Below are 22,059 nucleotides of genomic sequence, written 5' to 3' on the forward strand. Positions count from 1 at the left end.
ATGAAGTCCGCAGATGGGTTTGGTACTGCAAGAATCGGTGCACTCATGAGGGCTCTCTTGAGCTCTTGAAAAGCTCTATCACACTTCTCTGTCCACTCATACTTCTTTCCCTTCCTCTAAAGAGATGTGATGGGATGTGCCAATCTAGAGAATCCTGCAATTAAGCATTGATAATACCCTGCTAGTCCCATAAATCTCCTCACCTCAGTGATACTGGTGGGTGCTGGCTAATCCATGATGGCCCTAATCTTTGATGGGTCCACTGAGACACCATCGCCTGATATGACATGACCCAAATAATGTATCTCAGGTCTAAAGAATGCACACTTCAACAAGCTGCCAAACAATTGGTTCTCCCTCAATTTCTGCAATACCTACCTCAAGTGCTCTTCGAGCTCCTTCTCATCGCGAGAATATATCAAGATGTCATCCAAGAAAACAACCACAAAATTATTCAAAAAGGTACAAAATACTCCATTCATGAGGCTCATGAATACAGTTGGAGCATTCATGAGGCCGAATGGTACCATAGTGAACTCGTAGTGGCCATACCTAGTACGAAAAGCAGTCTTAGGAATATTACTATCCACAATCCTCAACTGATGATAGCCTGACTTGAGATCAATCTTTGAAAATACTCGAACACCCTGCAACTGATCAAAGAGGTCATCAATCCTAGGAAGAGGGTATTGGTTCTTGATGGTTACTTTGTTCAATTTTCGATAATCGATGCACAAGCTAAGTGATCTGTCCTTCTTCTTAACAAAGATCACCGGTGCGCCCCAAGGTGACACACTAGGTCAAATATGCCCCTTTTCTAAGAGTTCCTCCAACTGAATCTTAAGTTCACTAAGCTCATGAGTAGTCATCCTGTACGGTGCTCTCAACACTGGCTCTGCTCTTGGAACAAGGTCAATATGGAAATCCACTGCTCTAGGTGGAGGCCTACCAGGGAGCTCTAAAGGAAATACATCTGCAAACTCTTACAAAATAGGAAAATCATCAAGGGATGGCTCCCCCTCAGGATCTTCCTCCCTGTCGCTGATGGTGATAGTGAACAACTGACATCCCTTTCACATGCACCGTCTAAGCTACATAGCGAAAATCATACGAAGGGATATGGGTCTCTTCACCCCAAGGATCACTCTAGAGATACCATACCCATCCACACATTCCACTCTCTTTTGTCGACAATCCATCTTGGCGCTGTGGGCATACAACCAATCCATGCCAAGAACAACATCATAAGAACCTAGAGGGGTAATACGTAGATCCGAGATCGTGGACATGTCTCCAATCTGAATCGAGCAACTATGCACCATGGAACTAACTGACACTCTGGCTCCTGAGGCTAACTCTACCTCCCAGCTGACATCCTAACTAACTACCACTAGCTCACAATGCTCCACGATGAAAGGAGATATAAATGAATTAGTAGCTCTAGAATCAAATCAAATAGTAACCATGCTACCTCGTATACTACCTGTAGCCTCAATAATCGTGGCTTGATGCTCGGCCTGGCGGTTGTCAACCGTTGCAAAAACTCTATGAGATCTACCTACGTCGCCAATTGTTGGCTTTGAAAAAACCCCTCTCTGACCACTAGAGGACTATCCCTGAGAACACTCTCTAGCAATATGCCCCATGCCACCACAAGTGTAACATGGACCTCACGTATAGGATTGGGCACCTTGTGATCTAGACTACTGTGGGCCTCTTGACCTGCTAGATCCACTGAATCCACCCCTAGAAGATTGCTGAGTCTTTGCTGGCTATGACTGTGTGGCCTATACTTTCTGATCCTGCCTCAGACCCTGTGGATGCCACTGCTTGGGCTTGGAGCCCTGATAACCCTGTGAGGGTTTCTACTACTGAGATTGTTGGCCCTTAGGGGACCCTATTGTGTAGTTCTGATTCCCTTTCCAAGGGGGTTTCTGTTAGGTAGAGTTTCGGTTCTAAGACCGATCCCGTGACTCCTGTCTACCTCGAGTGTCCTCTTGCACTAGTGCCATCTCAACAACCTATCTGAACGTGGTAGGAAAGGCCATGCGAACTGAACCCTGAAGTGAGAAATTCAGGCCCATGATAAATTGATGCACTCACAATTTCTCATCCTTCATGTACTCGACATAAGGAAGGAGCTCGAGAAACTTGCTCTCATACTGATCCAAGGTGAGGTCCCTCTGATGTAGTGAATGAAATTCATCCATCTACTTCTGCCTGAAATGTTCAGATAGGTACCTCTCCCTGAACCTCTCTAGGAATGACTCCCAGGTGAGGGTATCAAATCTCACTCCTCCAATGGTCTCCTCCTGATGCCTCCAATTGGAGGCATCACCTCTCAACTGATGAACTACTAGTCATGCCTTTAGATTATGTCAATATGGACGTAATCCAAAGCACTGCTATAGGCTCTGTAACCATGCCTCTGCTACTGTCCCCTCAGTGGAACCGGTAAATAAAGGTGGCTCGAGTCGAATCAATTCCCTGATATCATCTCCTATATGTCTAGGAGGTCTATCATGTGGGGGTCCTCTTTGGTGTATTGACTCTTCCTCATTCTCACCCTGACCCTCTAACTGTCTCGATGGGGGACTCCTAGTGTTCTCTTAGACTTTGGGTCTGCCTCCTTCGGGTCCCTTTGCTTCCACAACTGGAATCTGCTGACTTGGCTAAACTATAGGTACTACTCTCTGTTGAACTACACCGATCAAGGTCTGAAGTACATCTATAATGGCCTGGTTTAGATTTGGTGGTAGTGGAGGTGGAGGTGGTGGTGGAGGTGGAGGTCCATCCTCCTGTCCTACTCTACCACCTCTCACCCTACGACCTCTACCCCGTCGGTTGCTTCGTGTAACAGGAGGCATCCTACACAAATAAAGTTTTTAGTTAAGTTCAGAAGCATAATGGTTTTAGGTTCCTAGTGTTCAAACACAGGCTCTGATACCAAAATGTCATCCCCAGAATATAAGGGGCAAAACACACACAATTTTTTTTTTTTTTGTAAAAGTACTATGATCCAATAAAATAAAATAGTTGACATGGTTTAGATGTTTAACCACAATGGAGTGGATTGCCGGAGGGGTTTATGATCCAAAAAGTCAAAGGTACTAAGAAGCTAAAAGCAAGATTACCATAGACAATTAACAAGGTAAGGACTCTGCTAGATCTTATCGAGAAAGAGATTAATTGGTTGAACTGAAAGTCTTTAAGAAATTCCATTAATGAAATTAAATGACTAATCTAACTAAGTCATAGTGCAACAATTTGTTTTAATGATACAATTTAATTATGAGAAATAAACCACTTATCCCTAAAGATGATCTAATTGGCTAGTCCCTCTTTTGGCTTGGTAACTGGAACATCATTGAAATCTTAATCTTTTACTTCAGTCTTAATGACTTTAATTAGCTTCTTTAAACTTCATTCTAATTTATGTTTTAAATCTTTAGTCCAAAATCTATATTAACCTTCAAATTTTCTCTAAAATTTGTATACAATCTAATTAATTAATTTACTGTTTGCTATAAAAAAATTGATGACTAGAACAATTTCAAATAAATCTACATTTTGATCTGAACCTTATTCTAACTATGATGAGATTTAAGTCCAACGTTACATTGCCAATATTACAACTAATCTAACTAATTTACATTAGTATAAATTAATTAATAACCATTAAAAAAATTATTTTAAATTAAAACATTCAATTTTCTAGTTAAAAATTTTTAAATTAAACTAATTTAATACTTTAACATCAACCACTATAATATACTAACATCCATACCAACATAAAACATTATATCTCTCTTAATATTATCTAACTTCTACAAATCTAACTAAGTTTTAATACCACTCTTATAAAAAATTAAATATAAATTTAAATCCTAACTAAATTAAATACTACTAAAATAAATAAATAAAAAATAAATTTTAAACTATCATAATTTTAATACTAACTAGAGATATGCCAATGCTAAATTCATTTTTAACTATAATAATAATACCACTATCTTCTAACATAACTAACCCAATAATAACATTCTAGCTAAAAACTATGACTAACTAAATATAATATCACCTAACTACATGCTAACTAATCTTACTAACCTAGCCGCAACTTACATACTAAAAAAAAACAAATATTAAAAAAACAAGATACACTACCTACACCTACCCACACCCCCCCCCCCCCCGCCCCCCCCATACCCTACCTAGGTCTGCCCATGCGCTGCCCAAGGCCTGCGCATGGTAGGCCTGCCCCTGTCCTCATGCAATGAGATGAAACGCAAGACATGCATTTGGAAAAAGGTAGGGTGGGGGGTATGAAGTATTAAATGTGTTAAGTTTCACTTGCCCCTTTCCCAAGCATTACAAGGTCAACGCATGGAGTTAGATTTATTTAGTATTAAAAAACACTTGCTTGCCCTCCCATGCGATTTGACCTTTGTACTTGGTGTAGGGGGGACTTGAATTTAAGTTTGGATTTTTTTTTGATTTATAAATTAATGTAAATGATGACTTAACCAAGTACTCTGACTCCTTAGCCACTAGGAGTTTAATGCAAAAAGTTTTATTGGTGAAAAAATGTCATCAAGATTTTCTATATAATATTTAGATTTCAAAAGTGTTTTATATATATTCTTTTTAAAGATTTAATAATGATGTTTATTTGAATCCAAGAGAATAATATAGAGAATATTCTCTGTAACTAGGGGAAATTAGATTTTCTTCCATACATTTTCCAGAGGGCCTTTCTAGACCTGGAGGTGCACATTTGTTTTTTTGAAAGCCAATTTTGACTAAGTGTTGGCATGCTTTCTTGCTTAAGTTCTTTGATATGCAAGATGAGTTTAAACATTTCTAGAGGAAATATGGAGTTATAATCCTCTTACTCAAATTGATACATAAGCATGCAAAGGATTATAATCTTCTTAATCAAATTGATACAAAAGCATGCAGAGGATTATAATCTTCTTAATCAAATTGATACACAAGCATGCAAAGGATTATAGTCTTCTTAATCAAATTGATACACAAGCATGCAAAGTAATATAATCCTCTTAATCATATTGATTTTTTTCTTTATGAAACTTAACAAGGAATTATGATCCTATATTCAGAATTCAAAAAGGTGATGAATAATTCTTATCAAATTTAATTGTATTACTAATGAACCTTAACAATGAATGTGATAACTTGGTGATCACCATGTAGAATTATCATTACATGCTAATATTCAAAACATCGAATTGAAAACTTTAAAACATCAATTTTCTTTCACTATCATAATTGAAACTTAAAATTTCCCAATTCAAGACATTATCTATCATTCTAATTTCTCACATACATATGCCAAAAAATTGGAACCTGATGAGAGCATTGCAAGAAAAATTTCATAATCTTTTCTTTTCTCTATTATTCATCCTAGTTCAAGGCTCCAACAAGAAAGAACCAGTAAGAAAACTTGATATCTTTGCCACTACATCAAAATAAATTACAACTTACAAAATATTACAATTCAACTAGATTTCTTCAAGGATTCCACAAGAGAGCTTTTATCAAATGTCTACATTGTTTCAAGGAAAAACATGAAAGAGACAAGAACCAACATGGAGATAACAACACAAGGAGATAAGCAAAATTAACATGCATTCACACCTGGTTTCACAATAGGTCCAACAATGGACCAATATAGGGGAAAGGTGAATTTTCTCAATAGGAGAAGTCAATCACCATACCTTCACTTAACCCTTTCAGGGCTAAAACTTCAAGAACTTCCATTTTTTCACAAGGCCCTTTTGAGGCTATATCCACAAAGATTTTTATTCTATTCTACATTCAAGAACTCTCAATAACAACAAGGTATGGGATGACAAGTAGGGGCCCATACACCCTACCCTTTCTCCCTCCTCTCTCTATGAGAGGAGGCTCTACACTATTGAGGTCCAACTAATGCCCTTTCTCCAAGCATGGCCACTTCTTCCCTATCTAAGGGTGAGTGTTGCCAAAAACATCCCCATAAAAACCTTTCAAAAACAATCAACACACCAGGAAGGCATATGAATAACATCAAAAGAAATAAGATAAAATCCCAACCAAATCCATCCCCAACACACAAACAAGAAATGCATATCTACACAATGTCTTAAACATGATTCAAGCAAGATTTAAAACATGAACACACATAAAGAACCATTCATGGAGAGAAGAACTCCTACCTTCATAAAAAGAGTTATGGCAATGGTGGTTTGAGAAGAGCTTCCCTTTCTCCCTTCAATCTTCAAGACTTCCTCCAAAACTAGAGGATTGGGTGACAAAAAACTAAACTCCCCCAAACATGCCCCTAAGTATGGTCCTTAACTCCACTAAGGTTCAAGTAACTCAAGATGGAGGTTTGGTTTGACTAAACCAAGTAAAGAGCCACCCATTTTCGAAATCAGCCTATAATAGGGTTTTTAAGAGACCCTAAGACTCAACCTAGGAGGCTAAAGGGTTGGAAAGTACCCCCACCCATACCCTTACCCATAGGGGTACTTAAATTTAATGTTTCTAAGCCTTTAAAGGCTTATTTGGAACAATTAAAGGTTAGGAGAATAGTAAGATCAAATTACAACCTTTAAAGAATTACAATATAAGATTAGCATAAAATTCACAAGTAGTTTAGCTCCGCTTTTTCGTTGAGTTGTCTTGGCTAATTTTCTTGCACACTCATTGCACACATCAATAGGTCCAAAACCACATGCATAATGTGAATTACATATTAGAGGAATTATATAAATTAAAGCATCCATTTCTCAATTAAATAGTTTTTTATCTAATTCTACTCATATTTCTAACCTTTCGACTTGCATAACCAAATGTGTTAGTGTTGCATACATTTTCTTTATTGTTATGCATATTTAAAAGCATTAAATGACAAAATCAAATTACTGAAGTAATATGACACATCATAAAAATAGCTTAACAATGTTCAATGTATACAATAATATTCTGACATAACAAACATGACTATCAAAATAACAATGTATCATCGGTGCTAAATTGGGTCGGGGCGAGGCCTCACAGCCTACTTAGGTCAATTTCAACACAAATGCGTGCAAAAATCATTACCTTTTTACCCAAGGTCTGGGATGACATCCCAATAGGTTTTCCAAGCACCGAGGCCAAAAGGTGTAACACATCTTCTCGATAGCATTCCACCAAAAATCTTGGCCAGCGAACCCACACTAGAACCAGATTTGGAAGCTCCTCTGCAGGATTGAAACTAGCATGCCATGGCTTAATGAATAACCTAACCTTATTCTGAAAATAAGGGCCTCCCTAAAATACCCGGTTGCGATCTACTGTGCAATTAAAAGTTACCATGAAATAGCTATTTTCCAACAAAATTATCTCAATTTCCCCTTTCGGTTCCCAAGTCCTTCGAGCCCAAACCTCCAAAAATTGCAAAGAGACTCTCATCCCCAAAAAATTACAGTATAAGGAGTGTTGTGAATAATACTCCACATCTTCAACAATTATTTCAACTGGAATAACTAGCTTTGGCCTCTTTGCACATCTCTTGAGGCATCCATTAGTCTTTGGAATCCCTGAGGCATTTGATATCCCAAAATCACCAGGACCAAATTTTGAGACAAACGGATTGTTGTCAAAGGTCTTCATCCCCTAACTTAAAATCTTAGGGCCTACAGCTGCGCGAAAATCCATTTGGGAACTACTTCCAACCATCGCACCCTTGGCATCTGTCATTCATACAAACAAAGAATGGGGAAAGGGCCTTTACCCACCCTAAATCCCCCCAAACCAGAAGTCTTCCTGAACCACGCAAAGGGGGCAAACCAAAGCCTCGGCCTAGCACATCACGCCTCAGACTGACCAATCTGCAACAAAAAGAAGACAAAACTCTCCACACACAACAATCCACCCGCACTAATTTGAATGCTCGATTACCAAAAGTTTGTACCAATCCATGACCCAAGAGTAGAGCCACCCACTCTGCACCCTGTAACCACAAAAATTGAGCCTTCGCAGCATAGAAAGAAAATGCACAGAGCTAGGGCACGAGTGCCTTAGCTCGAACAGCGTATCAGACACCTGTTGCCAACCATCACTCCTCCCCAAATTTTCACCATTGGATGCTTATTTTTCTATCAAATATTCATCATCAATCAAATGTTCAAAAGGTATTTCTAATTAATTAAATAAAATTATTTAATTAAATGGAGTACTTACTTCTAATTAATTAAACAAAGTTATTTAATTAAATAGGAAGCCATTCCTAATTAATTAAATGAAGTTATTTAATTAAATAAGAAAAGTGTCTCTAATTAATTAAAAGATTATTTAATTAAATAGAAAAAGTAATTATGAGAGCATATCTCATTTTACTAAATTAAATATCTCAACAAAATCTCTCTTTAGTTCAAAAAAGGAAATTTTCAGTTCACTATTGATAAAAAATAAGTTAAATCAGTTAACTCTTTTTTCTACTCAAATTAAATCAGTAAACTCCTTATTTTACTCAAATTAAATCTGTTAACTCCCTTTAATTTGGGAATCTCCCTTTATGACTGAACTTCAACTTTAATCTTGACCGTTGATTGAATTTGATCTCAACTGTTGATGGATTTCAGAAAAGTCTATATAAGAGACCCTCATCTCTTTATTTTAGGAGAGGATGAATTTGGAAAATTTGCATCGAATCGATGCTAGAATTCATACTCACATTTGCTCATATTTTTACATACATTTAATAAATATGCCTATCTTGATTAATTAAATGTAATTATTTAAATAAATGAAAAAGGTATTTCTAATTAATTAAATGAAATTATTTAATTAAATGGAGTACTTACTTTTAATTAAATAAACAAAGTTATTTAATTAAATAGAAATCCATTCCTAATTAATTAAATGATGTTATTTAATTAAATAAGAAAAGTATCTCTAATTAATTAAAATATTATTTAATTAAATAGAAAAAGTAATTATGAGAGCATATCTCATTTTATTAAATTAAATATCTCAATAAAATCTCTCTTCAGTTCAAACAAGGAAATATTCAATTCACTATTGATAAAAAATAAGTTAAATCAGTTAACTCCTTTTTCTACTCAAATTAAATAAGTTAACTCCTTATTTTACTAAAATTAAATCTATTAACTCCCTTTAATTTGGGAATCTCCCTTTATGACTGAACTTCAACTTTAATCCTGACCGTTGATTGAATTTGATCTCAACCGTTGATGGATACCAAGAAAGTCTATTTAAGAGACCCTCATCTCTTCATTTTAGGAGAGGATGAATTTGAAGAATTTGCATCGAATCGCTGCTGAAATTCATACTCACATTTGCTCATATTTTTACATATATTTAATAAATATGCATATCTTGATTAATTAAATGTAATTATTTAATTAAATGGAAAAGGTATTTCTAATCAATTAAATAAAATTATTTAATTAAATAGAGTACTTACTTCTAATTAATTAAATAAAGTTATTTAATTAAATAAGAAAAGTGTCTCTAATTAATTAAAAGCTTATTTAATTAAATAGAAAAAGTAATTATGAGAGCATATCTCATTTTATTAAATTAAATATCTCAACAAAATCTCTCTTCAGTTCAAAAAGGGAAATTTTCAGTTCACTATTGATAAAAAATGAGTTAAATGAGTTGACTCCTTTTTCTACTCAAATCAAATCAGTTAACTCCTTATTTTACTCAAATTAAATATGTTAACTCCCTTTAATTTGGGAATCTCTTTTTATGACTGAACTTTAACTTTAATCCTGACCATTGATTGAATTTGATCTCAACCATTGATGGATTCCAGAAAAGTCTATTTAAGAGACCCTTATCTCTTCATTTTAGGAAAGGATGAATTTGGAGAATTTGCATCGAATCGCTAGTAGAATTCATACTCACATTTTCTCATATTAATTAAATGGGAAAGGTATTTCTAATTAATTAAATGAAATTATTTAATTAAATGGAGTACTTACTTCTAATTAATTAAACAAAGTTATTTAATTAAGTAGGAAGTCATTCCTAATTAATTAAATGAAGTTATTTAATTAAATAAGAAAAGTGTCTCTAATTAATTAAAAGATTATTTAATTAAATGAAAAGTAATTATGAGAGCATATCTCATTTTATTAAATTAAATATCTCAACAAAATCTCTATTCAGTTCAAAAAAAAAAAAAAAATTAGTTAACTATTGATAAAAAATGAGTTAAATCAGTTAACTCCTTTTTCTACTCAAATTAAATTAGTTAACTCTTAATTTTACTCAAACTAAATCTGTTAACTCCCTTTAATTTGAGAATCTCCCTTTATGATTGAACTTCAACTTTAATCCTGACTGTTGATTGAATTTGATCTCAACCGTTGATGGATTCCAGGAAAGTCTATTTAAGAGACCTTCATCTCTTCGTTTTAGGAGAGGATGAATTTGGAAAATTTGCATCGAATCGCTGCTGGAATTCATACTCACATTTGTTCATATTTTTACATAAATTTAATAAATACGCCTATCTTGATTAATTAAATATAATTATTTAATTAAATGGGAAAGGTATTTATAATTAATTAAATGGAGTACTTACTTCTAATTAATTAAACAAAGTTATTTAATTAAATAGGAAGCCATTCCTAATTAATTAAATGAAGTTATTTAATTAAATAAGAAAAGTGTCTCTGATTAATTAAATGATTATTTAATTAAATAAAAAATGTAATTATGAGAGCATATTTCATTTTATTAAATTAAATATTTGAAAAAAATCTCTCTTTAGTTCAAAAAGGGAAATTTTTAGTTCACTATTGATAAAAAATGAGTTAGATCAATTAACTCCTTTTTCTACTCAAATTAAATCAGTTAACTCCTTATTTTACTTAAATTAAATCTGTTAACTCTCTTTAATTTGGGAATCTTCCTTTATGACTGAACTTCAACTTTAATCTTGACCATTGATTGAATTTGATCTCAACCGTTGATGGATTTCAGGAAAGTCTATTTAAGAGACCCTCATCTCTTCATTTTAGGAGAGGATGAATTTGGAGAATTTGCATCGAATCGCTGTTAGAATTCATACTCACATTTGCTCATATTTTTTCATACATTTAATAAATACATCTATCTTGATTAATTAAATGTAATTATTTAATTAAATGATAAAGGTATTTCTAATTAATTAAACAAAATTATTTAATTGTAGTGCCTGCCCCTAGTTCGCATTTTTGCTAACATTGTCAAACTCTTTTAGAGGTGGTTTCATGTGGATGGTTAGCAACATTGTGTTGAAACTATCAGATATTGTGTTATGGATTCAGTTAATACATGATGAGATTACTTGGTACTTTATATTTCATGTATGTATGATGATTATTTCTGATGTTTGAAGTTATTAATGATGATTAGTAAGATGATTTATCATATGTGTTTTCTTATGGATACTTACCCCATACTTGCATGTGTATGGTGTGCGTATTTGCTTTTCGTGTTTGCTTTTATAAGACGTGTTTGATGTGGTTAAGGAAGGGTGTCATAGTCACCTGCTAGTTAGGATTTACACGATGCACCACTTCCTTCCATTACCTATTTAGTTAGTATATATTGTGCTTGTACATGCATAATTTTTATGCAGGTTGCAAGTACTAGGTATTGACTTCCCTGAATTGCCAAGATGAGCGTACCCTATTACATTATCTCAATGATAAGAGAGGGGAGATAATTCTCAAGTCCAAATCCCAGCCTTTTAAACCATTTGTTCTAATTAAAAATTAGGACAAGTATCTAAGTTGAGTACTCTTCGAATACGTTGGATGACATAATTCATGAGATTAACCCTTGGCTTGATTTTGTATGTATTTTGGCTATGATGAGTTTTCATATTTTTACCTTTTGAGTCTTTGATGTATTTTCTATTAATTAAGCCTAATTAAAAATTTAATTAATGATTTAATTTAATGGAAAATTAATATCATATTTTAATATTTATTTTATTCAATTAATTGGAAAATTAATTAAATAAAATAATTAAATTTGAAAATAAAAATTATAAGTTTAAATTTGGAATGTGACAATATTCATTTTAATAATAATATATTTGGAGCTCATTTTTAAATAAATGACTAAATAATAATATTATTAAAGCTAACAAATATTTTAGCAATTAAGTTTTGGAAAATGAAATTTATAAGTGGAAAATATATTTAAAATTATTAAAAGATTCTAAATCTCATGTGATTAAAATATAAATATATTAAGATTGAAAAGTGGAGTTATTAAAGTTAGTGGATGAGATTTAATAAATAAATAAATTAAATTGGAAAGAGTAAAGTAAATATTATATTAATGATTGTGCATTATTTTAATGTTTGCTCATATAGAAGTTGGCAAATTCTCGAAAGTTGTCATGTAGACAACACAAAGATTTGTACTTTAAGAATGCACAAGTTGTCTACACTTAGAAGTTAGCATTTTATTTGAGCATATGGTCTCTACAACCTTAAGACTTATCTAGAAAGTTGGAGAAGACCCATGCTTGGTTGTCATGCTTATCTTCTAATAGTTTTTAGAGACACTCTAGATGCATCTTAGAGGCCTTTAAATAGAGGTTCTCCTAGTGTGTTTGGACAAGCTTAATTAAAGCTACAAGCTATAAGCTTCAAGCTAAAAATGGAAGCTTCAAGCTTACATGCTCATATTCTTCTTCATGCTCATATGCTCCTTCATGCTCATATGTTTCTACATGCTCATATATTTTTACATGCTCATATGCTTCTATATGCTTCCATGCTTCTTCTAGAACTTTTAGTCACTTGGAGGATTCTGTTGGCTTAGATATTGGAGGAATTGTGAATGTTGGAGAAGGAAGGGATTCTCTATGAACTTCTAAGGTATGGCAAACTAGCATCAGTGTCTAGGTGCACTCATGATAATCACATAATTTATTTGCACTCTTTCTCTTCCTATCTTCATCATGTCTACTATATGTGTCTGAATATTCTCTGTGATTGGATCTACAATTTTGAAATTGGAATCTAGATATGCTATTTGGTTGAGAAGAAAACAATAGAAAAACCTTAGATCCAATTAAAGAGAAATAATTAAATATGAATCAAGATTGGGTTTGAATTTATATTAAATTAGAAAGACAAGATTTAGAATTAAAATAGAAATTTTATGATGAAAATTCAAATGATTAGATATAATCTTTCTATCAATTATATTTTTAGATGTGTATGAACAAACCCTTTTATGGTTAAATTTAGAAAACAATTATTTTAAGAGAAAATTCTTAATTCATCACAAATTGTCCTATCGCTGCCCCTTGGATAGACCCGAACTCAGTCATTCATAACTTAGCCCTCTCCAACATATTTCGATTTCAGTCTGATCCAACAATACATTAGGGAGATATGGCCCTTGTACTGGGACTGTTTTATTCAATGATAGATATTTCTCCATTTTCCATAACCAAGAGTTCTTTATGCTTAAACTTCACAAAAATAATATATCAAAGCATGTAATGAATTAAAGATATTATTACAATCTTTCCTTATTAGAATCTTATTAATATGCATTAGTTTTATTTGGTTTATTATCTAATCTAATTAAATCAAATTTAATTAAGATTAGTTAATAGTAGAAGTGTAATTAATTATTAGTCAATCTAGGTAAATAGATTTTTAAATGAGAGAAAATTAAAAGAAAAGAGATTTTAATATAGTTTATATAGTGGACTTTTTATAATGTATATTAAATACTATTTAATATATATTAAATAATTTAAAGATAGTAATTTTATATTACATTTTTAAATGAAGAGACTTTAATGATAATAGATTAAGATTTAATTGACATGGAGTCATTGTTATAAAATTGTTATAATTTGAATTACTATGGTATTATTAATACGTTATATATTATTAAATATATTATTGATATATATTAATGGTATTAAGAGTTAGCTAATAAAGCTTATGTAAAGTTCTCTAGATCGATTAATAATAGTTTTGATGAGTTTATTATTTATTAATGTTTGTTGGGTCTAACAAACTATTAATAAATAATAGCATAAATAGTCTAAATAGTTATCAATTAATACGATCAGAGTTAATCTAGAGGAGATTAGTTAATAATTGAAGTACTATAAAAGATATTAATCAAATTGAATTGGTTAATAATTTGGAAGAGTGTCAATTAACTGAATCAACGTACATAGAGGAAACTTATTTGAGATAATAATGCTTGGTATTGGAAATTTATTATAACTTGTTATTATTAAAATATAAATGGGAACATTGTTGCAGAGTGATGAATCTAGTCATTATAGATTTATTAATAAGATTCTCAATATAGCTTGTTATTAAATATTAACAAGTTATTATTATTGAACTATGAATATGAATATTTGTGTACTAGATTATAGTTGACTTTTAACTTACAAAATTATAGTTAGTTATTAGTCAACTGATATTAATTGGAATGTTGCCATGGATATATAATTATTAATTAAATTAATTAGAGTTAATTAAATTTAATTAATAATTAAGTTATGTAATAAAATTTTAATTGATATGCTAATATCAATTCTTTTAGTGAAGTTGTTAAGTAATTACATCGAAGTTGACAAGTCATACTCTCATGACTTGAATAATGACCTTAGATATTTTAATAGTGAGACTTAGTAATATTTAATTGAGAACTATCAGAATGTTAATAGGTCATGGATGGTGTACCTATGTTAATTGATTGATTAAATTGATCATTTTAATAAAGTTATAATCTTCTTATTCGAAGACTAGTAATTGGCTCTCTTATAATTTAGATGATTAATGATCCTTGATTTATGTTAAAAATTAAGGTAACATTAAGAAGAGTCATTCAATTTGTAGCATTGATCTTAGAAAAATAAAGTGAATAATTTTATTAAGTGTCAAATAATTTAATATTTATCCTTTAGCTATTCTTAGAATATTATTTTAATGATGGAAAGAATAATGTTATCGAGAAAACAAACGGGTTGATGTGTAGTTCAAATGAAGAACCTTACACATTTATATTTGAAACGAAAAATTGAAGCTCTACACATTATTCAAATATGTGATTTTAATAAACCAAAAATAAGTGTTTGCATCGTGTTTTCTCTATGCTTCTTGTTTTGGGTTTTGGGTTGACTAGTGTTGACCAGTTATAGGACGTCTACTAGAGACTCAGGGGTTATGATTGTGATGTCATGATGATGTCATATTCTAATCTTTATAAACCCAACCATGGTTATGTGATAGAATGCTCTATGAGATGTTTGTATTTACTGATTGTTATTGTTCATCAGTCTTCTTGAGTGAAGCTGAGTTATGTGTATTTCAGATACTTGATTTAATCATTTTTGAGTCATCGACCAGTTATCCTGGGATTGCTTTCAGTCGCCATGATGAGACTGAAACGTTGATTTATTTCTTGATGATGTCATGTTGTGACATGTTTGACTCAACTATTTTGGAGTCTTTGATCAATATTATTTTGAGATATTCTTGGTTTCTTGTTAAGAACCAATGGATATTATGATTCATATTGGAGATTATATTTATGAAGTTTATTTTGTGGAGCTTTTATGTGTTCTTAGATGAGAGAACCATCTTATTATCAAGTTTCCATTTAAAGAACCGAGTTTGATCTTTATGAGTGTTGTGGTATGGTACACAACTGTGGATTTATGTGCCTAGGAGAGGTTGTCTAGGTACATGACTATGGGAGTGGCTTGCATAGGGGTCTGGGGCCCAAAGTGGTCAGTACCAGGGTAACCTAATGCAAGTTATGCAATAAGTGATAATCTAGTAATTAAAATTTATGAGGAGAAAACACACTAAAAAGATAAGTTAGAGATATTTAAATCACCCATGCCTTGAGTGCTTGTATAGAATAAGGATGGGAGAAGTGCCTTTTCTTCTTGAGAGGGCTTCTTGGTTTTCACATGTTTCATGTTGAGGGTCCAGAGTTCAGAGTAACCACTCTAGGGTAACTCAACGCTTGAGGGTCTAGGGTCTAATGAGAGACTAGTCCAGGGTAACTCAAGCAGCCATGTGATGACACTCTCTAGTATGTAGCCTGAGTCTCCTCTATGTGATTTGATATTCTATTTTTGGGACTTGAGATTCTCTCCTTAGCATGGTGGGAGTGGACCATTTAGGTTCCACGTAGTCGGGTGGTAGTGTTTTTTCACTCTTATCATTTGAGATCCATCTGAAACACCGTGGTTGATGCATTCTTTGTTGGTATTTATCTTCATTCTATTTTTGGATCATTATGATATACCTTATGCTAGATCACTTTTTTCATATGATGTACTATTTTTAGGAGTGACATTCTTACTATGTTAATATCGATGATCTCTTTGGTGCTTTGGAATATTACACACAGAGGAATGGCTAGGATGCACGATGGTCTAATGATGCTATTTACAGTTGAGCAAAACCATGCACTTAGTTATTTATGTTTGTGATATATGGTTATCTTTTATGATGGATGTTTATATCTTTTGAGATGATCTTTCATGTATGCCATGTGGTTTCATTCACTTTAATTGCAACATGGATTAATACTAGATGATGATGTACTTTATTGTATATTCTTTTAAGGCTTTCATACCCTATATCATATATAGTGGATGATTGGGCTAAACTAAAATGTAGTTACAAAAAAGACACTTGTATATGGTTCAAGAATGTTGGATGTATCATTGTTATTTTATAAAAATGTGATGTTAGATGAATGGTTGATTTAGATGTAATTCAACGTTAAAAGATCTTTAAAGAATGTAATCTGTTATGTTATGTTTACTTTCAGTTGGATGTTACTATTGCTTTCATAGATGTTATGAATGGTTTTACTTTCATGTTTAAAAAAAAATAGTAAATTGGATTCCTTGACGGGGCATTACATTAATTAAATGGAGTACTTACTTCTAATTAATTAAACAAAGTTATTTAATTAAATAGGAAGTTATTCCTAATTAATTAAATGAAGTTATTTAATTAAATAAGAAAAGTGTCTCTAATTAATTAAAAGATTATTTAATTAAATAGAAAAAGTAATTATGAGACCATATCTCATTTTATTAAATTAAATATCTCAACAAAATCTCTCTTCAATTCAAAAAGGGAAATTTTCAGTTCACTATTGATAAAAAATGAGTTAAATTAGTTAACCTCTTTTTCTACTCAAATTTAATCAATTAACTCCTTATTTTACTCAAATTAAATCTGTTAACAGTCTTTAATTTGGGAATCTCTCTTTATGACTAAACTTCAACATTAATCCTGACTGTTGATTGAATTTGATCTCAACCTTTGATGAATTTCAGGAAAGTCTATTCAAGAGACCCTCATCTCTTCATTTTAGGAGAGGATGAATTTGTAGAATTTACATCGAATCACTGTTGGAATTCACCCTCACATTTGCTCATACTTTTACATACATTTAATAAATATGCCTATGTTGATTAATTAAATGTAATTATTTAATTAAATGGGAAAGGTATTTCTAATTAATTAAACAAAATTATTTAATTAAAAGGAGTACTTACTTCTAATTAATTAAACACTATTATTTAATTAAATAGAAAGCCATTCCTAATTAATTAAATGAAATTATTTAATTAAATAAGAAAAGTATCTCTGATTAATTAAAAGATTATTTAATTAAATAGAAAAAGTAATTACGAGAGCATATCTCATTTTATTAAATTAAATATCTCAACAAAATCTCTCTTCAGTTCAAAAAGGGAAATTTTTAGTTCACTGTTGATAAAAAATGAGTTAAATGAGTTAACTATTTTTTCTACTCAAATTATATCAGTTAACTCCATATTTTACTCAAACTAAATCTATTAAATCCCTTTAATTTGGGAATCTCCGTTTATGACTAAACTTCAACTTTAATCCTGAGCATTGATTAAATTTGATGTCAACCATTGATGAATTCCAAGAAAGTCTATTTAAGAGACCCTCATCTTTTCATTTTAGGAGAGGATGAATTTGGAGAATTTGCATCGAATCGCTGCTGAAATTCATACTCACATTTGTTCATATTTTTACATATATTTAATAAATATACCTATCTTGATTAATTAAATGTAATTATTTAATTAAATGGGAAAGACATTTCTAATTACTTAAACAAAATTATTTTTTTAAATGGAGTACTTACTTCTAATTAATTAAACAAAGTTATTTAATTAAATAGGAAGCCATTCCTAATTAATTCAATAAACTTATTTAATTAAATAAGAAAAGTGTCTCTAATTAATTAAAAGATTATTTAATTAAACAAAAAAACTAATTATGAGAGCATATCTCATTTTATTAAATTAAATATCTCAACAAAATCTCTATTCAGTTCAAAAAAGGAAATTTTAAGTTCACTATTGATAAAAAATGAGTTAAATAGGTTAACTCTTTTTTTTACTCAAATTAAATCAGTTAACTCCTTATTTTACTCAAATTAAATCTGTTAACTCTCTTTCATTTGAGAATCTCCCTTTATGACTGAACTTCAACTTTAATCCTGACCGTTGATTAAATTTGATCTCAACCGTTGATGGATTTTAGGAAAGTCTATTTAAGAGACCCTCATCTCTTCATTTTAGGAGAGGATGAATTTGCAGAATTTGCATCGAATCGTTGCTGGAATTCATACTCACATTCGCCCATATTTTTACATACATTTAATAAATACACCTATCTAGATTAATTAAATGTAATTATCTAATTAAATGGGAAAGGTATTTCTAATTAATTAAAAAAATTATTTACTTAAATGGAGTACTTACTTGTAATTAATTAAATAAAGTTATTTAACTAAATAGGAAGCCATTCCTAATTAATTATATAAAGTTATTTAATTAAATAAGAAAAGTGTCACTAATTAATTAAAAGATTATTTAATTAAATAGAAAAAGTAATTATGAGAGCATATCTCATTTTATTAAATTAAATATCTCAACAAAATCTCTCTTCGGTTGAAAAAGACAATTTTTTAGTTCACTATTGATAAAAAATGAGTTAAATTAGTTAACTCCTTTTTCTACTCCAATTAAATCAGTTAACTTCTTATTTTACTCAAATTAAATATGTTAACTCCCTTTAATTTGAGAATCTTCTTTTGTGACTAAACTTCAACTTTAATCCTGACTGTTGATTGAATTTGATCTCAATCGTTATGGATTATAGGAAAGTCTATTTAAGACACCCACATGTCTTCATTTTACGAGAGGGTGAATTTGGAGAATTTGCATCGAATCGCTGTTGGAATTTATACTCACATTTGATCATATTTTGTTATACATTTAATAAATAAGCCTATCTTGATTAATTAAATGTAATTATTTAATTAAATAGGAAAGGTATTTCTAATTAATCAAACAGAATTATATAATTAAATGGGAAAGGTATTTCTAATTAATTAAAAGAAATTATTTAATTAAATGGAGTACTTACTTCTAACTAATTAAATAAAGTTATTTAATTAAATAGGAAGCCATTCCTAATTAATCAAATGAAGTTTTTTAATTGAATAAGAAAAGTGTCTCTAATTAATTAAAAGATTATTTAATTAAATAAAAATAATAATTATGAGAGCATATCTCATTTTATTAAATTAAATATCTCAAAAAAATCTTTCTTCAGTTCAAAAAATGAAATTTTATGTTCACTATTGATAAAAAATGAGTTAAATCGGTTAACTCTTTTTTTTACTCAAATTAAATCAGTTAACTCCTTATTTTACTCAAATTAAATCTATTAACTCTTTTTAATTTGACAATCTCCCTTTATGACTAAACTTCAACTTTAATCCTGACCATTGTTTGAATTTGATCTCAACCGTTGATGGATTTCAGGAAAGTCTATTTAAGAGACCCTCATCTCTTCATTTTAGGAGAGGATAAATTTGGAGAATTTGCATCGAATCGTTGCTAGAATTCATACTCACATTCACTTATATTTTTACATACATTTAATAAATACGCCTATCTTGATTAATTAAATGTAATTATCTAACTAAATGGGAAAGGTATTTCTAATTAATTAAATGAAATTATTTAATTAAATGGAGTACTTACTTATAATTAATTAAATAAAGTTATTTAATTAAATAAGAAAAGTGTCTCTAATTAATTAAAAGATTATTTAATTAAATAGAAAATGTAATTATGAGAGCATATCTCATTTTATTAAATTAAATATCTCAATAAAATCTCTCTTCAGTTCAAAAATGGAAAATTTCAGTTCACTATTGATAAAAAATGAGTTAAATCAGTTAACTCCTTTTTCTACTCAAATTAAATCAGTTAACTTCTTATTTTACTCAAATTAAATATGTTAACTCCGTTTAATTTGAGAATCTTCTTTTATGACTGAACTTCAACTTTAATCCTGACCATTGATTGAATTTGATCTCAACCATTATGGATTATATAAAAGTCTACTTAAGACACCCTCATCTCTTCATTTTACAAGAGGATGAATTTAGAGAATTTGCATCGAATCGCTGTTGGAATTCATACTCACATTTTCTCATATTTTGATATACATTTAATAAATAAGCCTATCTTGATTATTTAATTAAATAGAAAAGGTATTTCTAATTAATTAAATGAAATTATTTAATTAAATGGGAATCTCTCTTTATGACTAAAGTTCAAGTTTAATCCTGACCGTTGATTGAATTTGATCTCAACAGTTGATGGATTCCAAGAAAGTCTATTTAAGAGACCCTCATCTCTTCATTTTAGGAGAGGATGAATTTGGAGAATTTACATCGAATCGCTACTAGAATTCATACTCACATTTGCTCATATTTTTACATACATTTAATAATTATGCCTATCTTGATTATTTAAATGTAATTATTTAATTAAATAGGAAAGGTATTTCTAATTAATTAAATAAAAATATTTAATTAAATGGAGTAGTTACTTCTAATTAGTTAAACAAACTTATTTAATTAAATAGGAAGCCATTCGTAATTAATTAAATGAAGTTATTTAATTAAATAAGAAAAGTGTTTCTAATTAATTAAAAGATTATTTAATTAAATAGAAAAAGTAATTATGAGAGCATATCTCATTTTATTAAATTATATCTCAAAAAAATCTCTCTTCAGTTCAAAAAGGGAATTTTTTAGTTCATTATTAATAAAAAATGAGTTAAATTAGTTAACTCCTTTTTTTACTGAAATTAAAACAATTTACTCGTTATTTCACTCAAATTAAATATGCTAACTCCCTTTAATTTTTGAATCTCCCTTTATGACAAAACTTTAACTTTAATCCTGACCATTGATTGAATTTGATCTCAACCACTGATGGATTCCAGGAAAATATATTTAAAAGACCCTCATCTCTTCATTTTAAGAGAGCATGAATTTGGAGAATTTGTATCGAATCACTGCTGGAATTCATACTCACATTTGCTCATATTTTTGCATTTATTTAATAAATACGCCTATCTTAATTATATAAATGTAATTATTTAATTAAATGGGAGAGGTATTTCTAATTAACTACACAAAATTATTTAATTAAATGAAGTTATTTAATTAAATAAGGAAAGTGTGTGTAATTAATTAAAACATTATTTAACTAAAAAAAAAAAAGTAATTATCAGAGCATATCTCATTTTATTAAATTAAATATCTGAACAAAATCTCTCTTCTGTTCAAAAAATGAAATTTTTAGTTCCTTATTGATAAAAAATGAGTTAAATCAGTTGACTCCTTTTTTTACTCAAATTAAATTAGTTAACTCCTTATTTTACTCAAATTAAATCTGTTAACTCCCTTTAATTTGGGAATCTCCCTTTATGACTGAACTTCAACTTTAATCCTGACCGTTGATTGAATTTGATCTCAACCATTGATGGATTTTAGGAAAGACTATTTAAGAGACCCTCATCTCTTCATTTTAGGAGAGGATGAATTTGGAGAATTTGCATCGAATCGCTGCTGAAATTCATAGTCACATTTGCTCATATTTTTATATACATT

The sequence above is a fragment of the Cupressus sempervirens genome, chromosome 1 (genome assembly GCF_028749045.1).
Source record: "Cupressus sempervirens isolate cs-2001-9-10 chromosome 1, ASM2874904v1, whole genome shotgun sequence".
In the NCBI taxonomy this organism is placed as follows: domain Eukaryota; kingdom Viridiplantae; phylum Streptophyta; class Pinopsida; order Cupressales; family Cupressaceae; genus Cupressus; species Cupressus sempervirens.